The sequence below is a fragment of the Hemicordylus capensis genome, chromosome 15 (assembly GCF_027244095.1).
Source record: "Hemicordylus capensis ecotype Gifberg chromosome 15, rHemCap1.1.pri, whole genome shotgun sequence".
Taxonomy (NCBI): Eukaryota; Metazoa; Chordata; class Lepidosauria; order Squamata; family Cordylidae; genus Hemicordylus; species Hemicordylus capensis.
Genome location: NC_069671.1, coordinates 11,092,662 through 11,100,200, shown reverse-complemented (window position 1 = coordinate 11,100,200; position 7,539 = coordinate 11,092,662). Strand labels below are relative to the sequence as shown.

Here is a 7,539-nt window from a genome sequence, read left to right as displayed (position 1 = left end):
CTACATTTTATATCTCAGGTTCTGCTCACGGCCCCACCATTAACTGAGATCTGGTTGGCATTGACCAGAGAAAGGGCCTTTTCAGTTGTGGCCCCTCAGCTTTGGAATGCCCTCCTGGATGAGCTTAATCTCCCTCAGGATTTTGTTAAAAACACTTACCATCTTTTTAAGGAGACATTTTAATTGATTTTTCTTTACCTGTTGCAAGTAGGTTTTTAATCTGTAAGTCTGGTTTTCATTGAGTGATGGTTAAAAACCTGTCTGAAAATTGTAAAATGCCTAGAGAGTTTTATATAGGGCAGTATAGAAATGTTTTAAATAAATAAATATCAATTTAAAATTATTTTATTGGTGGTATTGGCTGGGTGAGGCACCCTGAGCAGTATTATACTGGAGGGAAAGCATACAAATCTTTAAATAGATAGAGAAATGGATGAATGAATGAATGATGGCAGACAGACGACACATTTTTAATCCATCAAAAACTCTGTAACTAATTCATCCAATTGATTATTGGCCAATCCTAGCATCTCTACCTTTTTGTTACACCACTTTGTGACCTGCCACAGTGATTATGCACATGATGAAGGAAAAGAATTGATTGCAGGTAATTGCAGAGGATGGGGAAATCCAGAATCCTCACATCAGCCCTTGGAAGGTTTTCTCTCTCCCCTTTGTACAAGTTGCAATAAATTCTGCCAATGCCATCAATAAATATCAAGCACAATTTCTTCCCGGTTTCTATCAAATGCTAAGCACCGCCATTAGCTGAAAGGTTATATTAGGATGAAATCCAGTGGCACAGTAACCTTTTCCTACTTTACAGAGAACAACAATAAATCCGTCCTCTTCTAACACGGGTTATCGCTTCTGTGATGGCCCTTTAATAAATAACAAAGGGGTCTTTATGCAACTGTACATAAAGCATAACTAGAATTTTGCTTAATAGCTCAGAACAGTAATTCTGCAACCTTGCCTCTCCCCATCCCACCCACCCATCTGAAAAGCCGTGGCCTGTCTCTGTAATGTTCGTTTGACTTTTCTCCATGATCTTTAAGGGCAAGATTGATCCTGGCATCAATCAAGAACAAAAACTCGGAAACACTTTCCTGGTGTGGCCATGTTGTTTTGAGAGTTGCTTCTTGATTCTGCAAGACATTCTATCAGTTCTTTGCCACAGGATGTGGTGATGGCCACTAGCTTGGATGGCTTTAAAAGGAGGTTAGACAAATTTGTGGAAGACAGGTCTATCAATGGCTACTAGTCTGGTGGCTATAGGCCACCTCTAGCCTCAAAGGCAAGATATAGCATAATTCAGTAATTTGGAAATTCCATGGAGCATTGGATCCCAATTTCGCTTTAGATAGATTTGGTATGTATAAGGTTTATGAACTGGTCTCTTTAGATATAGGCAAATGTAGATGTATAGAGTTTGTATCACACCATCTAAGAATAGTTACATTGATTTCTCTTGAGAATAATATATTTGATACTGTAGCATCTAATTGGAGTTAAGTTTTAAAGTAGTTTCAGAATCAGGTGCTTTTGGATACTATAGGTTATATGAGGCACCTGTGCCACCTGAGATACTTTCAGAGTATATCAACCAAAAGCATTAATAGCAGAGCCAGCACTAAGAAAGGATCTTCATAGCAACAGGGCTGTTTTGAAGTAGATTACATGCTGAGTTTTTGGTGAGTATGTTTATACCTGTTTAACTTATTTTTTTAAAAAAGAAATTGAGTTAATGCATTATTTGAATCCTGTCAGTTATTTCTTATTTATTCAATTTCTATACTGCCCTTCCAAAACGGCTCAGGTTAGTTAAGCACATACACTGCTCTGAGCTCCTTGGAGGAAGAGTGGGATATACATGTAAAAAATAGATTAGAAAATAAACATTTGTTTTTCTATAATTGTGGAGAGAATAGATTAGAAATTGGAAGGTGGTATAGTTTGCCATTGAGGGGGAAATTATTTCTTATTTACACAGTCAGACAGGTGTTATTGACTGGTTTGTTTTATCCAGACATCGAGTCCTTCCCAAGGACCTGGGATGCCAGAATTTTATTGTCAATGTTGTTGCTGTTGTTATAGATATCGTCACAGAATATAGGCTGTTCCCAGTAAAGCTGCTTTTTGTAATTGGCTGATGGTGATTTCTGTGGCCCCTCTGGTGTTGAGGTGCTCTTCAAGGTCTTTTGGGACTGCACCCAGGGCGCCAATGACCACTGGGATTATTTTGGTCTTTTTCTGCCACAGCCTTTCAATTTCAATTTGTAGATCTTTGTATTTGGTGACTTTTTCTATTTATTTTTCTTCTATTCTGCTATGTCGATTATTTTGACTTGTTTTTCTTTCTTCTCGACTACAGTGATATCTGGTGTATTGTGTGGCAGATGTTTGTCTGTTTGTAGTCGGAAGTCCCATAATATTTTTACATCTTCATTTTCTTCAACTTTTTCAATTTTATGGTCCCACCAATTTTTGGCTACAGGTAGCTTGTATTTTTTGCAGATGTTCCAGTGTATCATCCCTGCTACTTTGTCATGCCTTTGTTTGTAGTCAGTCTGTGCGATCTTTTTACAACAGCTGATTAGGTGGTCCACTGTTTCATCTGCTTCTTTACAAAGGCAGCACTTGCTGTTTGTTGTTGACTTTTTGATTTTTGCTCTTATTGCATTTGTTCTTAGTGCCTGTTCTTGTGCAGCCAGTATTAAACACTCTGTTTCTTTCTTCAAGTTGCCATTCTTAAGCCATTGCCAGGTCTTGGTGATGTCTGATTTTCCACTTATATTGTGCAAATATTGACCATGCAGTGGCTTGTTTTTCCATTTTTCTGCTCGGTTCTTTCTTGTAGGCCTGCTTTGTTTCATTGGTGTTGAATAGTTTCGCATTATTTACCATTTTAAGTACATCTTCTTCACTGTCCTTGATATATTCTTCAAGGGCTCTTTTCCTCTCCTCTACTGTTTGATGGAATTATGATGATGATTATTTCAATTTCTATAATGCCCTTCCAAAAATGGCTCAGGGTGGTTTGCACAGAGAAATAACAAACATATAAGATGGAACCCTGTCCCCAAAGGGCTCACATTCTAAAGAGGAATGTAAGATAGACACTAGCAACAGTCACTGGAAGTACTGTGCTGGGGGTGGAGAGGGCCAGTTACTATCCCCCTGCTAAATAAAGAGAATCACCACATTAAAAGGTGCCTCTTTGCCAAGTTTGAATTCTCTATTAGCCTTCAGGAGAGCCCTTAAAACGTATCTGTTTGCTTGTGGTTACCCAGTTGCAAAAAATAAGTATGTAGGAAAAGGCAAAAGCACACTTAGAATAGTTTCAGGGATATACCAGACGCACACAAAAGAAATGAAAGTCTTAACACAAAATCTGACTCAACAGACTTTTCCCTAGATTAACTCCCCAAAGTCAAAAGCCCTGGCTTCCTTTTCTTGAACTCACCAAACTGTGGTAGAGGATTCAAGCTTCCTGGCTTCCCTGGGACCTGCTGAATGGACATTCTCCTGCAGTCAGCCTTTGTGGCTACATGTCCTCCTCTGCCTCCCAGCCAGCTTCTTCTCTAACAAAGAAACTCTCCTTCCTCCCAATGGCTCTCTAGGTCCCACCTACCTGGTATGCTGATTGTCTGACCCCTGGAGTTCACCAGCCTGTCAGTCAGGACAGGGTTCACATCCGGTTAATACTTTAGGGGAGGGGTGGCTGATCACTACACCTCCTACATATATTTGTGATGGCTTGTATCTTTACCACGGAGAGTCCGTTTTTGTTTTTTTAAATATATATTCTATTGGGGTTGATTCTGGTTTTATTCAGGGTACTTTAATGACCACATGGTACCTATCTTTTACAAAATGAGAAGATTGTGGATCCTGGTTGTTAATACATTAATACTCTGATTTAAATTTCTATAGATAAAGATATAGAATATAAACCTGGGGTTTTTTGGGGGTGGTGGTGTCTCTTTTTGTTCACCAGTATATGCTTATTGAGACCCTACAGAGTTTTGTATAGCTGTGGGATCTCTTGCAGGCAAAGCAGATCTAGCTCTGCTACAGAGCTACACCCCCTTCCTCAGCACAGGAGTCTTTCTGAGTCCTACTTGGAGATGCCGGGTATTGAACCTGGGACCTTCTGCCCCAAAGCAGATGCTCTACCTCTGAGTGACGGCCCCATCCCCTAAGGAGAATATCATACAGAGCTCACACGTCATCACCCATCCAAATGCAAACCAAGGCCAACTGTCTTGGCAAAGGGAACAATTCATGCTGGCTCTTGCAGGACCAGCTCTCTGCCCGCACTCTGCCTGGTAGCAGCTCTTCAGAATCGTAGGCCGAGATCTTTCCTGACACCTGACCCATTTAGCTGGAAATTGGGACCGTCTGCATGCAAGTCATGTGTTCTGCTGCAGAGCCAGGGGACTTCATTCAGCCCTGGCGGGGTTGTCCACAGGTTTCATTGTGGATGACGGCATCCAAGCCAGCTTCTTCTCATGCACCTTCTATAGAACTGTCTTTTCAGTCATGGCGTTATATCGTCTTGAGCAAAGTTCAAGCCGAGTTTTTTTTTTTTTTTTAAAGAAACCAAGAGAGAGAGGGGGGGGGCGAGCAAAGGGCTGTGTCGAAATTATTTCACTTGTCTTATCTGATTGCTGGGATTCTTTGGGCTGCGTTGCAGCTGTGTTTCTAGAGAAAAGCAGAACAGCAGGGACGAGACAAGAAGAAATGTTTAACAAGAATAGCTCTCCCTCCCTCTCTTTCCCTCCTCCATTTGCAAAGGCAGACATCTTGTGGTTTGTATTTATATAAAGCAAAGTCTATTCAGAGGCAGAAATGACTCCCTGAAAGCCCCACAGGTACCTATGTTGAGCCGAGCAGCACTTTTTAGTGGCCTGTTAGGAGCATAGGAAACTGCCATATACTGAGTCAGACCATTGCTCCATCACGCTCAGTATCGTCTACATAGACTGGCAGTGGCTTTTCCGAGGTTTCAGGCAGGAGTCTCTCTCAGCCCTTCCAGGAGAGGCCCAGGAGGGAACTTGGAACCTTCTGCATGCAAGCGGGCAGATGCTCTTTCTGGAGTTGCCCCATCCCCTCAGGGGGAATGTCTCACAGTGCTCACACATGCCATCTCCCATGCAAATGCAAACCAGGGCAAACTCTGCTTAGCAAAGGGGACAATTCATGCTACCTGAGCAGCCAAGCAAGCATGTGGCCTCTGGAGCTTGAGATTGGCTTAGCATGGTGTTGCTTTTGGGCACGGGGTCCCAGGGGCGAGAGAAGTGATTCTAGAGATAGGAAGGGAGCCCTTCTTGGTGTGTGTGTGGGGGGGGGGCAGTGTTCCCTCTGACAGGGATTCCCAAATGTTGTTGACTACAACTCCCAGCATCCTCATCTGCAATAGCGTTTGTTTGGGGATTATGGGAGTTGTAGTCAACAACATCTGGGGCACACTGAGACTCTTCAAGGGGGCAACTAAATTAGTGGAACCAGCTCTGACTGCTCTAGGTCTGATGGATCTAGGAAGCTTTTGTCAGGGCTGAGGGGGTTTCAGCTGGAGTGTCCTCCTCCTCCTCCTCCTCCTCCTCCAAGATGGTCTTTTCCAGGAGAGGGTCCGGATGGATCCTGACATTGTCTCACCACACTCCAACAATGAAACTTCTTGGCAGGAGATCTAGGGCAAAGAATCTATTTTGTGTGGTGACCTATTTAATTCACTGCCACGTGATGTGGTCATGGCCAGAAACCTAAATGGAGATTAGAGTTGCTGCACCCAGCCAAGTGGAGATGCCTCTGGAGAGGGGAGTGGGGTACAGGGTCTGATGGTGAGCCCTTGGCCAGAAGCCAGCAATACAGAACAGCAGCTGCCAGAAACCTCCCCCAGAACAGCCCAAACCATTCAGTCTTTGCTTCTGAAACGTGCTTAGGTTTGGATTTGGGTGAGTCTCCAGTGAGAGGGAGTTAGAGCACAAGGAGAGCCTTGCGGGATTAAACCACAGTGAGTTACTTCACTGATCTGTAGTGAATAAGGTCACAGGGGCTAAGATGGCCAATCAGGAAACACGGAGGTGCCATCAGATCATGCCATGATTTCACCACCAGACTGCATAGGCTGATTTCACTGGGGTGAACCAAGGAAAATCAAGAGGACCCTCCCAAAAGGAGAAGAGCAGAGCTTGACTTTCATTTCTGGCCAAAACAATCTGCAAAATGGGTGAGCAATTTTAGTGCAGCCATAGCCTGTGCTATCACTGGCAAGTGCTTAGAGGATTAGTACGCAAACATCCTTATCTCTTGCTGTACCACAGGGCCCTCTGCCGTGCAGTGGAAGCTAATCGGGGAACAAACACTGCAAGCACAATGAGAGTTTTGTGGCATCTTGGGGCGGGGGACAAATTGCCCAGGCCACAGAATTGGTTAGTCCTTAAGGTATCACAAGGTGCATTGATTAGCTGCTAAAGGTGAATACAGCAGGCCAAAGCAGGATCATCCGGCTGTTGGCTCATTAGGCTGACATAGGATTTTTTATTTTTGTTTATAAAAGGCAGAAATCTCCCCTTCAGTTTAATTAGGCTCTTCTAAGGGAGCCTTAAAAATGAAATGGGTCAAAGTACGATAAAAAGCTGAAAACATCAGCAAAGGGGGGAAATCAACTGAGAACAAAATCGGAGCAGACAACAGAGTAGAAGACCTATTTAAATTGTGGAGGTGTGTGGAACGGTTTCAATTCAAACTGGGTTCGATATGAACTGGGCTGGTTCAAACTCAGACCAGCCTCCCCCCCCCAAAAAAAGTTCAAACTGGGCCCGGTCCGATACGGATGTGTTCAACCCGGTTCGAGGGGCTCTGGTTGTAAAGGGGTGTCCCATGAGGATTCCCCATTACAAGCAAAAGGAGAATCCTGCTTCTAGAAGGGTTCTAAGGTGGCTGGGTGGACAGGGGCAGAGAAAGGGCATCTTATTGGCTGTGGTTGTGGGGTGGCAGTAGTGTGGTGGCTCCTCTAAACCCTGCCGGCACTCCCCCCCCCCCCGCAGCAAAGGCTGGCTTCCAGCCTCCGTGGATGAGTGGAAGTCATTTGCGTGACTTCCATGCATCCGTAGAGGCCATTTGCATGACCATGCAAATTTGGACCATTTGCCTCCTTGGAGGAAGCCATACAAATGCGACACAAATTAAGGATTTCTTCCTGCAAAGCAGTTGGTCTTAGATGGCCCTGTGATGGGGAAAAGGACAGTCCTGTTTTCAGCAGAAGCAGGCAAACACAAAGTTTCAGATCAGTACATTTTCCACACTCCGTTTTTATAGTCAACCCGGCATTAAAGGTGAAGTGTGCCGACTCGAGTCAGTCGACTCCTGGTGCCCACAGAGCCCTGTGGTTATCTTTGGTAGAATACAGGAGGGGATGACCATTGCTGTCTCCTGCGCAGTATGAGATGATGCCTTCCTGGCATTACCTGGGGATATTTTCCCTCCTTTCTCTGGCTCTTGGCTTGTGTTCTATTTTCTTCTTAACTTTTG

The 7,539-nt window shown here is 43.9% G+C and overlaps 1 protein-coding gene across 3 annotated transcripts in view; it reads left to right on the top strand.

Annotated features, from left to right (window-relative positions):
* Positions 1-1,357: 1,357 nt before the first annotated feature.
* TMEM132C (transmembrane protein 132C) overlaps positions 1,358-7,539 on the top strand; it is a 210,410-nt gene continuing 204,228 nt past the window's right edge. The window contains exon 1 of one of the 3 annotated variants that reach the window (XM_053280217.1): positions 1,358-1,372. The gene's annotated coding sequence lies outside the window, so the exon portion shown is untranslated. Of the gene's footprint in view, positions 1,373-1,600; positions 1,695-7,539 lie in introns of those variants that run through there. The other 2 variants (XM_053280213.1, XM_053280211.1) reach the window with 2 other exon arrangements.